The sequence below is a fragment of the Bidens hawaiensis genome, unplaced genomic scaffold, assembly GCF_021521415.1.
Source record: "Bidens hawaiensis isolate Kalapana, Puna unplaced genomic scaffold, B.hawaiensis_p1.1 tig00008319_1, whole genome shotgun sequence".
Taxonomy (NCBI): Eukaryota; Viridiplantae; Streptophyta; class Magnoliopsida; order Asterales; family Asteraceae; genus Bidens; species Bidens hawaiensis.
The window spans coordinates 696,690-710,600 of NW_027491590.1; the positions used below are offsets into that span (position 1 = coordinate 696,690).

The 13,911-nt window shown below is 38.0% G+C and overlaps 1 pseudogene across 1 annotated transcript; it reads left to right on the forward strand.

Annotated features, from left to right (window-relative positions):
* The first annotated feature begins 225 nt into the window (after positions 1 to 225).
* LOC143637451 (putative strigolactone esterase DAD2 pseudogene) lies at positions 226 to 1,209 on the forward strand (annotated as a pseudogene). Its single transcript, XR_013154427.1, has 2 exons — positions 226 to 646; positions 871 to 1,209. The product of XR_013154427.1 is annotated as a putative strigolactone esterase DAD2 pseudogene (transcript).
* Positions 1,210 to 13,911: the final 12,702 nt, after the last annotated feature.

Below are 13,911 nucleotides of genomic sequence, written 5' to 3' on the forward strand. Positions count from 1 at the left end.
CTATAAAGTAATAAAGGGCTACCTAATTCTTTAATAAAGTCTACCTCTCTTACAATATGAATCACATAATGATTTGTTTGTTTTGTTTGTGGAGTGTGGACGATGGGAAAAAAATGCTTGGTACGTCCCACTAAAATGGATCACTCTTTACTTTGGTCGCTATAAATATTCCATAACGACATAACTCCTTCTCTCAGAAATCATAATATAACAATAACCAGATAATGTTTTCATCCACCACCATACCAAACAAAAACATTTGATACCAGATAATAATAATATTATGGGCCCAAGTATTTTGGACGCACTCAATGTCCGAGTGGTCGGGTCCGGCAAGAAGTTTCTTGTTCTGGCGCATGGTTTAGGCACCGATCAGTCCGTTTGGAGTCGCATTCTGCCGTACTTCCGTACGCACTACAAAGTCATCCTGTTCGACCTCGTGTGCGCGGGTAGTGTTAATCCTGATTACTTCGATTTCCGGCGGTACAGCACGCTTGACGGCTTTGTTGATGATCTTCTCCAAATCCTTGACTCGCTCCGGGTCGATCGATGCTTCTACGTCGGTCACTCGCTCTCCTCGATGATCGGAATACTTGCTGCGATTCGAGCTGTTCGCCAAACTCATCCTCATCGGTGCTTCTCCAAGGTATTAGTTATTATGTGAATATTGTGTTTGAACTTTGAATTACAAATCATATTACTATTAATTGACAGGATTTCGCTCTGTAATCGAACAACACCTACCGGAATTTTGTTGATCTCCGGTAGGTTAACCAAATCAGTGGTCAATAAATGAGATGTATATCATATTATGTGCATATTGTGTTAATAGCGATCATCTAATATCCATCCGGTTTGACCTAAATCCAGATTCCTAAACGATAAAGACTACCACGGCGGATTCGAAGAAGGCTGAGGTGGAGAAAGTCTTCGTCGCAATGGAAGCCAACTACGAGGCTTGGGTGAACGGCTACGCTCCACTAGCCATCAGGACTCTGTTCAACGTCCGCCCGGACATCTCACTGTTCGTTTCTCGAACAGTTTTCAACAGCGACTTGAGAGGCAAGCTAGGGCTGGTGAAGGTGCCGTGCTGCATAATCCAGACGGCGAAAGACGTGTCCGTCCGTGGCGGTGTACTTGAAGGAGCATCTGGGTGGCCGGAGCACGGTGGAGATGATGAACGTTGAAGGTCATCTGCCGCATTTCTAGATGATATGATAGATAGGCTTGAGTTTTGTATATGGACCGACCATCTATCCACTTTTCTTGTTTGGGTGGAATACGGTTGTAGATGACCGTCACACATGGCAAATAATTTGTGGGCGTTAACAAAGGATCTTCTTCATATGTTGACGTCTTTCTTACATTTTTTTTTGTGTGTCTTTTGCTTTTCATATCTACGTTGATTTTGGTATGATTTGTTCACGGTTTTATTTTTATATAACTGCGACATTAACTTCTTATAAAACTGGTGAAATATCTTGCAAACTGTGACGTCTTCTCTGGGGCACTGCCTATAAGTTAATTAATCTAGCTATATTTAAATGTAACATTGACTAGGTATGATTTATTGGTATTTGTTGAAAGAAAAATGGTGAGATCAAATTCTTCTTATTAGTACAAAGGATTTTAGATTGAAAAATTTTGTTATTAAAAGAAAGATGTTACATTGAACTTTTATAAAATACTGGGTATGTGTAACTTAAATCTTTCACTTCTCTTTTTATCTTTAATGGTCAATAAAATATATATATAAGGGGAGAGGGGTGGTGGATGTGATGGCATCACTCATCACACATCCCATCCAATCAAATGGTATCACATCACCAACCCTAAATCCATCACATGTGATGGTTTTTTACTAGGGGTGGTAGTGTAGTGTGGTGGTGTTTGATGGAATTTTTTGTTTTTTTGTTATTTTTTTTTTGTAACTTAAAAAAATAAAACAATATTTTACTAGAACTTAAAAAATAAAAACAATAGTTTACTATAACATAATTCAACTTAAAAATTAGAAATAAAAAATAAAAGTTACAATAAACGTCTACTCCTCGTCTGAATCCGGAAATTCCAAACCTAAAGAACCTATAAGCTCAACTAGATCCCATCTCAACCGATGATGAATATATTCATCCCGCAAGTCTAATTGGACATCATCGGGAACGGGAACTTGAGTCGGAGGATCCGGTACCCAATATGGAGAAATTGCATTTCCATCTTATTGTATTAACATATTGTGTAATATGATGCATGCATACACGTAGCTAGAGATCGTGGGTTTTTTCATTGGACGAACCGGTCGACTAAGTATGCACCATCTACCCTTTAAAACACCGAAAGCTCTCTCGACATCCTTTCTTGCCGATTCTTGCAACTTCTTGAACGCCTTTTCATTGGTCTCGACAGGAAACGAAAAGGCTTTCACAAAAACAGACCATTGCGGGTAGATACCATCGACAAGATAGTAGCCACGTCTGTAATATCTCCCGTTGACAAAATACGGGCAGAAAGGTGCGGTGCCATCTATTACGCTCTGAAACAACGGTGATGTGTACAGAACAGTGATGTCGTTGTTTGAGCCAGGAACACCAAAATAAGAATGTCAAATCCATAAATCATTTGACGCAACTGCTTCTAGTGAGATGGTCGGTCATTTGATATCACCCCTAACATACGCCCCTCGCAACTCCCGTGGACAATTCCTCCATTAGATATGTGTATAATCGATGCTACCGAGCATCCCTGGAAAATGCCATCTAGCCTCGTGCGCGGCGTAAAGACGTGTAATGTCGTGTCTTGTTGGTTTTCGTAGAAACTCTTTGGCATACAATTTTATAATCGTGTTACAAAAGAATTGTAGACATTCACGTGAAGTTCTCTCAGACATTTGTAAGTATTCATTTTATTGGTCGGGTGGGTTACCTGTCGCTAGTTGACGAATAGCGGATGTGCATTTTTGAAGCGCCGTAAAACTGCGTTTGCCCTTCGCATCGTAAGATTCTTGAAACCATTCTTCGTTTTCTTCGACGTCGGCTACAATCTTTAAAAATAAAGATTTCAGCAAACGAAAGCGTTCCCTAAACGTCTCGTCATTGTATTTCGGCTCCTCCACAAAATAGTCGTTCATTTGCACGTCGTGGACATGTATACGATCACGCTCCACCACTTTTTTCTTTGGACGGATCGGGCCTTCAAGTTCGTTATATAGCAACGGGAACCATTCGAGAATGTCATCGTCCGAAGACGAAGAGCTATCAGTGTCTAAGGGCATTGAGTGTTTCGGAAATGCCATATTTTTTTGTTGTGAATGAAGGGGAAGTTTGAGAGTGTTTTTGAGTTGGATTTGGTTTTGAGTTGGATTTGGTTTATGTTTTGGTTTTGGTTTTTTTTAATTTAACCCCCCCCCCCCCCCAACACCTCCCAACGGCTACCTCCATCTCGCAACGGTCATTTTTTCCTCGAGAACCCCACCATCACCCTCCATCACTTGCGTGATGGCCATCACTCAACATTGCCATCACGCGCGTGATAGCCCACCGGCGGCGGTGTTGACCGGTGCCATCACGCGTGATGGATCTCCTTCACGCGGTGCCCCGTCCCCCTAAACAGTATAACGGGAACTGAAACCAAAAACACAACGCAACAAAGCCACTAGAACCAACTATGCAAACAAGTCACCAGAACCAACTATACAAGCAAATCAACCCCAAGTCAACTTAGAGCATTCATATCCCATTCCTCAAATCAACACCATCCAAGTAGTATAAAAGAAAGGGTTTTTACATAATTTGATACTCCACTCTATTCTCCAAATAGAAGGTTTAAACTGATGTAGAATTAGTGAAACCGGTCACTAACGATAATTAAGCTACAAGTAATGAGGACTATGACTTGCTAGATGAAGAATTAAATAAGCTTCCAATTGATGTGGGTCAAGTAATGAATTAAACCTACAGGGCATATTATTATTATCTTATATAATTTTTAAAAATGAAGATGTCTATTGTCTCCCTAATGATTGAGTGAGGTGAGTGCCAACCTCTCATTAGTCAAAGGGAATATGTTAGAGAACGTTAGATGTCATTGTAGTGTTCGCCGATCTTAACATCTATATTGAGTTGCTAGATGAAGAGTTAAATAGGCTTCCCATTGATGTGAGTCAATCAAATGAAGATGTCTCCCTAATGGTCGAGTGATGCGAGTGCCAGCCTCTCATTAGTCAAAAGGGAATATGTTAGAGAACGTTAGATGTCATTGTGTTCCTCGATCTTAACATCTATATAAATATAAGAGATTCCATTGAATTCCTTAACATTAGACCCCTGATTGTTACCATAAAGTTTAATATGTGATTCAGTTTGTTCGAAATTTAGAGGAAATTTGTTAAGATCACCATTGTTTTCGCCAAACTTGTTTAGCTAGGAAATCGATTATTAATAGTTTTGTAATTTGTAAGCAATTTTATACGTGTATAAAAGTATAGTTGATTTCTTTTATAACATATATAAGCTGTCCAACTTTTAATATTCTGGTTTCAATGTTCATATTGTATGTGTCATGTGTTAATGATGAAATAACCTATAAATCGATCAATCGATTATGTCACTACAGTTAGATTAACTATCAAATTTGGGAATTAGATAAATAAACAATTCTAACCCTTGCTTTATTTAACCCTTGATTTAACAACCATAACACATAGCCTCACCAATAAAAACTATACTAAGCATGTGTTGCAAATTTCATCATCAAATTTTTACATAGTTTGACCTAATAATCTCATTGTTGACGTTGACAATTTGACAAAATATTCTACAATAACATACTTACATAAACATAAATAAATTTGCAGGTGATATATTATTAAATCCACCTTTTTTCTGGGAGTTTATAATCACTCGTATTTTCAGGTTTTATTGGTAACTTGTTTCAGTTAGTCATAGGTTAAAATCAAACTTTGTTAGCTGTGTTTTTAGGCATGTATATAGCATTTTAAACATTTAAATTTCTCCTCATATCATGTATTTATTGTATATATTTCTCATTATTTTATGAAATACTTGTTTTAATGGAACTATATAAGTTCAAAGCGGATGGGAGCGATGACTAAAGAGCTTTGAAAGATTGAAAGAACCCAAGAAGAAAATTTCATGATTTTGGATTGTTGGATCAGAGTTATAAAATGACACACTAGAAGCTCAAAAGTCAAAAGGGTTTTGTTGACTCCCGAATTCTGCAGTAACAAACTTCTTAACAAGTTTATAGAGAAAACGAGCTTAAACACAAAGTGTGGATGAATAAATTGTTTAAATCACAAGTTGTTTTAGTGTTCAAATATGCTCACAATTTGTTTTAGAGGTGTTCAAAGATTGACCAGAGGACCAGCAATTGGGCTTGGTTTGTTTTTGGGAGTTTGGCCAGAATTCTTGAACGTATTGATGAGTCCATGAACCTCTTTTTAGTGTTGTCAAAATGTGCTCACATTTGTTTTAGCTTTGTTAGAATGAATCTATCTTAAATATATATAAATGAAATTTTCTTAGGTTATCAGATTGCGTTATTTGTAAATGAAAGCTTCTCATTCATTTGATCCGAATTCACGGTATGGGTCTCACCAAACCTAGATCACCCTTAAACGTGTTATAACATCTCAATATATTAAAAATAATCTCGTCAAATATTTGATATGAAAATCATATAAAACAGGAATATACTAAAAATTAATATTCACTTTTTTAAAGAGATTATTTATAATTAATAAACAATTTTATAGTAAAAAAAGATGGGTCATGCATGGGTCTCACCAAACTCATATATAGCTTTTAAACCGGATTATAACATCTCATTTATTTGTGAAACTATTTTATCATCAAATCCTAATTACATCACTAACATCCTTACAATAAATAAAATAAAAATATAAAAAAATATATAAATATGAAAAACGAATAACGTAAAACAACCCCGCAATACGAGGATATATATATATATATATATGATCTTTTTTATAGATATTATTTATAATTAAAATACAATTTTGTAATAAAAAATAAACGGGTCATGGGTATCACCAAACTCAAATAGCTTTTAAACCGGGTTATAGTATCTTATTTATTTGTGAAACCCTTTTATTATCAAATACTATGTATATTATTAATTTATGTACTATAAATAAAATTAAAATTCAAAAAATATATAAATAGTAAAACAACCTCCATAACACGAGAGATAAAATCTAGTAAAGTCATAAAGATACGAATGATGTTAGTATAAAAGGTGATAGTAATATGAGGATTTATGGGCCGAGTTAAACAGATATATGTTTAAGGCCCATAATTTTGCTTAATTTTGGAGACTTTGCATTTAATTGGGGACATGTCCAACGAGCATCCACAATAAAGATGTTTTTAGTTGTTTTTAATAGTGTTACATGGTACCTTCTCATCAGTCAAAATATTTCTTTTACTTTTTTACAAAAGAACAAAACTTTAATCTCTCACATTCACATCACCCTCTCTTTTCTAAACCTTACCCTCTATCTCTCCTCTAAAAACATCCTATTGTGGATGTTATAAGAAATTTTAGTTCTTTTCTCCTTTTCAGTTTAATCTCATATAAATTTATAAAATTTACTATAATGTTGTTCTTTTGAACAAAAGGAAAAAATAAATTAAAATAAAAAAAAACAAAAAAAAAACGATAACCCCCATGATGCATAGAAACTAGTTTTTTAGGTTATCAAATACATGTGGCAAAATTTATAGGGAGGGCCGATGGCAACATCGATCATCAATCATCAATGGTGGTAATTGATCATTAATCATCCTCAATCCTACTTCTTCTCAGCCTAATCACACGACATAATCTTGGATGTCTAATCACTAGTTTGTAATTTGTAACTTGTAACGACAAATTGTTAGTCATCTTCTAAAAAGACACGTCTTGCAGAATTCTTGTAAAGTGATATTAGTACTTAGTGTCAGTATGAAGTCTAAACTAAATTTGTATCTTATTTCTTGGTTTCGGGCTTTGTCATATCAACGTATAATTGAGCACTATATATATCACGAGATGATTGATAAATTAACTCAAATTAGTATCAATTTGTGAATTGTTGTTGTCGCAACATTAACTAATTTCCTACTTGTGTGTGTGTGTGTGTGTGTGTCTATATATATAATGAGTTGATATTATTTCAGAACTCCAAAAAAGTTAAGAACTTTTAAGAACTTATAAGACTAATATGTGTGGATACTATTTTACTTCTTACTTTACACTGTCACGTCAACACCACATCATACCTCACTCCACTTCATTCTCTTCCATAATATCAAGGAAATTGTTACCAATTCACCATTTCCCACTTTTTCGAATAAAATAATTAATATAACTAAAATGAGTTTATAATATCTAAAATTAAAAATTAAGTAAAATTAAAATTGCATTCGTTCATAAAAAAAATAACAATAATAAAATTTACTTAATTTAAAAATATATAATTGATAAATATAAAGGTAATAAATAAATAAATAAATAAAACTACATCCAATCATCCATATATGTTTTGGCCATGTTCCCTACCAATTACCAAACACCCCTGCATTCCCTACCAAACATCATATGCCTTCGTTCCCAATTTTCAAATCCCCCATCTTTGAAACCAGTTATTCTTCACCCAGAACACAAAACATGAGAACAAATTTAGTTTAGTTTATCAAGTGTGTTGTAGGCTTGCAGCTGTATAAATTAAATAGAAAATACAAACTTCAGCGGCAATTCTATTGGCAATTTCACCACCAAAAATTCATCGTGGGCGGCGCCGACGTGACCGGGGCGGTGTTCACCGCCGGCACCGACAGCCACGTAGGCTCCTTCAACGGCATCCCGGCATCCACACCTTACAGCCTAACAACCAAACGTGTTTTAAATTTTTTTCATATGTCAACATTGTTTGAGACTAGTATTACCATATTATATATAAATTTTTGATTACATATATAAATCACAGGTTTACATATATATAAAATTTATGTAATAACAAATTTACATATATGTAAAAAAAATTAAATGTGTGTAAAAACTAATTTCTAATTGTAAAAAAAAGATATAAAAAGTGATAAAACTACACTTAAATAACATTAACATACATATTTTTTTATGAAAAATGTTAGTTATTAAGATTTTTTTAGGTTCTTAAATAATATAAAAGTTTTGTAATGATACTCGTCCTCTAATATATATGTGTGCGTGTAAATATATATATATATATATATATATATATATATATATATATATATATATATATATATATATATATAAAGGATCAAATACAATAATCCCTTATCATACAATATGTACGCGAGTTTGTACACCATCGATTTCAAAAAACACGCGACCTTCCCCTGCTCCAGTGCTTTAATCCTCTGCTCCCGTCAACTTTAATCCACTGCTCCATCGATTTTGTACACGCTCACCCTCACCGTCACCGTCCAATGATTGCATCCACCTCTGCGACCGTCGAGGTACCGTCGTGAACACCATCTTCCTCGTCACGCCTTTTTCACAGGTCAGTTGATAAAATTGACCAATTGAAATTGAAATTGTTGCACTAATTGATCAATTAAACTTTGAAATTGATCCAATTAATCATCAATTTGAAGTTTCAATTGATCAATTTTGAGTTTTGTAGAAACCCAGTTGCAAACGTTCCATATTTTGTTCATATGATCGAATCAATGTTCAAATTAACGGTCGATTGACGATTGTTTGATGATTACGAGATTATATGAAGTGATTTAAGTGTTCAATTTCATGTTTACATGTGTTTAATTTTTTTTTATGTTAGTTTTAGAAGTTCTGAACACCCAGAACTTCTTAGAACTTCTAAACTTTTTATCAGAACTTCTAAACCATTTTAAACACCCAGAACTTCTTCGAACTTTTAAACTTTATCAGAACTTCTAAACTTTTTTAAACAACCTGAACTTCTTAAAACGTATTAGAATGTTTAAAGATGTTCATTTTTTTTAACACCCAGAACATCTGTGAACGTATTAGAACGTTTAAAGATGTTCTTTTTTGGCCAGAACATTTAAAGGTCTTCAGTTTTGTTTCAGAACGTTTAAACATGTCACACCCGGCCCTGAGCGGCGGAAACAGCCGGGCGCGCGCGAGTGGGAATTGATACTTAAGCACGGGCCATTGCAAACATTCAAAGTAAGATTTTCATTGCGCATGAAAAGTTTAATACAAATACATTACATTGTTTAAAAATTACATAAAAACATCCAAGTATAAAAATTGTTGAAGATTTCCACGCCATATCCCCATGCGCGGCGGGAACAACCACGCGCATCGAAGGGATAGAACTAAAATCTTCCAAAAAGCTAGTTTAGATGTTCAGCGTGAGGTGCTCTAAGTGTGACTCCATGCGCTACCTAGTTATCTCCTGAAAGACACGTAAAAACATTTGAATCAGTATAAACTGAGTGAGTTCACAAGTCTTAGTAACTTGATAAATCGTATTGCATCATAATCTTGATACAAATCATTCTGAAACATAATTCTGATAGCATCATTAAAACACATGCTTGGTAAAACATAGTTCTATCAAGATATTCTGATAAAATCGTTCCGCGGGTTACGCGCGAACATTTCTGGGAACTGTGCTCGTCTATGCAAAGTGGCGCTGCCACTACGAGCTAAAATAAGTAATACCGTCCCGCGGGTTACGCGCGAACGTTTCAGGAACATGTGCTCGTCCATGCAAAGTGGCGCTGCCACTACGAGCTAAAATAATAATTCCGTCCCGCGGGTTACGCGCGGACGTTGTGCCGGAAAACAAGGCGCTCGTCCATGCAAAGAGGCGCGACCCCTACGAGCGGGCTCAAACCCATAGTACTGCCCCATGACCATACTAGGCACTCGTCCATGCAAAGAGGTGCGACCCCTACGAGTGGGTGGATCAAACCAGCAGTCCCTACCCTTAGAGTTCCAATGGTAAAGTGATCACTTACTCGAGTTCTAGCGCACATACATCGAAAACCTTAGATAACCGTTTGCATTACTCATCATGAAACATAACTTAAACACATAATCGCTTGCATAGCTTGTAAGTATACCATGATAAAACATTATTTAAGTACGTGTCCCTCGCCCCGAAAACAGTTTAAAAATAGTGAAAACAGTGAAAATAGGGGCTGTGAGACTCACCTGTGGTTCTTGTTAAGGGATTAATCGAGATTCGGGTTTTCTTGGTGTTGGCCCCGGAATCGAAGGTCTAGAATACGATTAAATAACAAGAAGTATATATATTAAGATCAAGAAATAGGAGAATATAAGGTTTGGAAAGTAGATCTCAAGTTTATAACCTCGGCTTACCTAGTAACTGGAACGGAATCGAAAATAACGGATGCTCGGGAGATGATTAGTGCAAGTTTGCAGTTCTTTGGAGTGTGTTTTGAGTGATAATTTAGGTTACATATTTATAGGCAAACTCAAGGGAACACAATCCCTTGCTTTAGGGGATTGAAATCTTTTCATATCTAGGTGTAATGATGATAAAGTATGGAAATTATTATTGTTTATTGTTTATTTAAAAGTGGAGGAGTGGACAAAAGATCTTGATTTGATTTGGACAGGACATGCAGGTCTGGGGTTGGTGAGAATAGGGTGGCTGACAGTTGACTTTTCATGTTACAGTGTGCTTTTTCAGGTACTTTTGTCAGTGTACAGTAAAAAGTGGAAAATCTCTGAAACACGCTACTGTTTCCTTTTGGGCGGGAGTAATCTCCTTATGTCTGGAGAATAGACTAAGTGTTCTGTGCGCATCACTTTGTGCGCATAGCTTTCTGCGTGAAGGACATTTCTTTGCTGCGGGTAGGTGCGTAACCTTCTCGCAGTTGGGGATATTGAGTTTCATTTGTAGATTCTCCAGGTGGTCTTGGTATTTCAACATAGTGATCAGTCATGTTGAAGTCAATTCCATCTTGGAGCTTCAGACAAACTAGCTCTCAATGTTCCCGCCATGCGGGGAGGTTAGTTCCCTTCCGCACGCGCATAAACGATTTAGGATGCACCCGCCTTAGCATCATGCGGGATGGTCAACCCATAGACAACATAACGTTAAGTTACATGAAAACATAAAGCCAAAACATTCGCGCATGGCGCATATAACATATGCTCACGCTGGTTCTTAACATGGTGCGCTCGCGCAGGTTGCACATAACAAATGCACGCGCTGACTAACATGGCGCGCTCGCGCAGGGCGCACATAACAGATGCACGCGCTGGCTAACATGGCGCGCTCGCGCAGGGCGCACATAACAGATGCACGCGCTGACTAACATGGCGCGCATAATATTTACAATCACCTAATTATTAGGTTGATTACTTAGTTTAAGGGATTGGGAATTTACCGGGTGTCACATTCTCCCCTCGTTAAACGAATTTCGTCCCGAAATTTAGGAGACGTTGCTGGCAGAAGCCATGCTCTGAAAGAGGTGTGGGTATTTCTTGCGTATTTGGTCTTCTCTTTCCCAAGTGAATTCAGGCCCACGCCTCGAGTTCCATTGAACCTTTACTAACTTGATTTTGCTCCTGCGTAACTTTTGTTCTTTCCAATCGGTTACTGCTATAGGTTCTTCTACGAAGTGCAGCTGTTTGTCGATGTGAATCTCTTCCATCGGCAAAATCAACGTTTCGTCAGATAAGCACTTTTTGAGGTTGGACACATGAAACGTATCATGAACTCCACTGAGTTCGGCGGGTAAACGGAGTTTATAAGCAACCGGACCGATCCTTTCCAGGATCTCGAATGGTCCAATGAAGCGCGGATTCAACTTTCCTCGCTTGCCGAAACGGGGGACTCCTTTCCATGGAGAGACTTTCAAAAGTACTTTATCCCCTACTTGAAATTCCAATGGTTTCCTTCGCACATCTGCGTAGCTCTTCTGTCTGTCGCGCGCTGTCTTAAGGCGATCCCTTATCTGAAAAATCTTGTCTGTTGTTTCTTGGATCAATTCTGGACCAGTCATTTGCTTGTCACCTACTTCAGCCCAGCACAGTGGGGATCTACACTTGCGCCCATACAAAGCTTCGAACGGCGCAGCCTTAATGCTTGTGTGATAGCTGTTGTTGTAAGAAAATTCAACCAATGGGAGATGAGTATCCCAGCTACCTTCGAAATCGATTGCGCACGCGCGTAGCATATCTTCCAATGTCTGGATTGTTCGCTCGCTTTGCCCATCCGTTTGAGGATGATATGCCGTACTCATGTCAAGACGAGTACCTAAAGCCCCTTGTAACGATCTCCAAAACCTTGATGTGAACCGACTATCTCTATCAGAAATGATGGACACTGGGACTCCATGTTTTGAAACTACTTCTCGAATATACAGTCAGGCTAACTTTTCCATCTTATCGGTTTCCTTGATCGGCAGGAAGTGCGCTGACTTAGTTAGCCGATCCACAATAACCCATATTGTGTCATAACCCCCAGGTGTCCTTGGCAGTTTGGTGATGAAGTCCATAGAGATTTGTTCCCACTTCCACATGGGAATTTCTGGCTGCTGAAGCAACCCTGATGGTTTCTGGTATTCAGCCTTCACCTTCGAACACGTCAGGCACTTACTGACATACGTCGCGATGGCGCCTTTAAGATTGGGCCACCAATACAGCGTTTTAACATCTTGGTACATCTTGTCTGCGCCAGGATGTACGGAATACCGCGTCTTGTGAGCTTCGTTCAATACCTGCTCGCGCAATCCTCCCTTGAGAGGGACCCATATGCGGTTAGCGAAATATAGATTGCCGTTCTCTTTAAGTTCCAAATTCTTAACCATACCCCCAAGGCATTCGTTTTTAACAAACTCTGGTTTCAAGGCTTCTTGCTGAGCGTCTCGGATGCGGGTAGAGAGATCTGCGTGAATGGTCAACCTTAGAGCCTTGACTCGTAGCGTTTTTATTCGCTCCTTCCTACTTAGCGCGTCTGCTACCACATTCGCCTTTCCAGGGTGGTACTTAATTTCACAATCATAATCGTTCAACAACTCCACCCATCTTCGTTGCCTCATGTTTAAATCCTTTTGATCAAATATATGTTGAAGGCTCTTGTGATCCGTAAAGATTATACACTTTGTACCATAGAGGTAATGGCGCCAAATCTTTAGCGCGAAGACAACCGCTCCAAGTTCTAAATCATGCGTTGTGTAGTTCTTTTCATTGGTCTTGAGTTGGTGTGAGGCATACGCTATGACTTTGTCTCGCTGCATAAGGACACATCCAAGTCCCTGATGTGAAGCGTCGCAGTAAACAACAATGTCATCCATCCCCTCGGGCAAAGACAAAATTGGCGCACTACATAACTTCTGTTTCAACATTTGAAATGCTGTTTCCTGATTTTCGCCCCAAACAAACTTCTTGTCTTTCTGAGTTAGCGCGGTCAGAGGTAGAGCTATTTTGGAGAAGTTCTCAATGAAGCGTCGATAGTAGCCAGCTAGTCCTAGGAATTGCCTCACCTCAGTTGGGGTTTTTGGCGCTTCCCAGTTTTCGATGGCCTTGACTTTGGAAGGATCAACGTGAATTCCCTTCTCGTTTACAACGTGACCGAGAAAGTGAACTTCTCTAAGCCAAAACTCGCACTTGGAAAACTTCGCATACAACTTTTCTTTCCTCAACAATTCCAAAATCAATCTCAGGTGTTGCTCATGCTCGGCCTTGGTCCGTGAGTAAATCAGAATATCATCTATAAACACAATCACAAACTTGTCCAAGTATGGTTTGCACACGCGGTTCATCAGATCCATGAACACAGCCGGCGCATTAGTTAGCCCGAAAGGCATCACTAAGAACTCATGATGGCCGTATCTAGTTCGGAAGGCTGTTTTCGGCACATCTTCCTCATGGACCCTA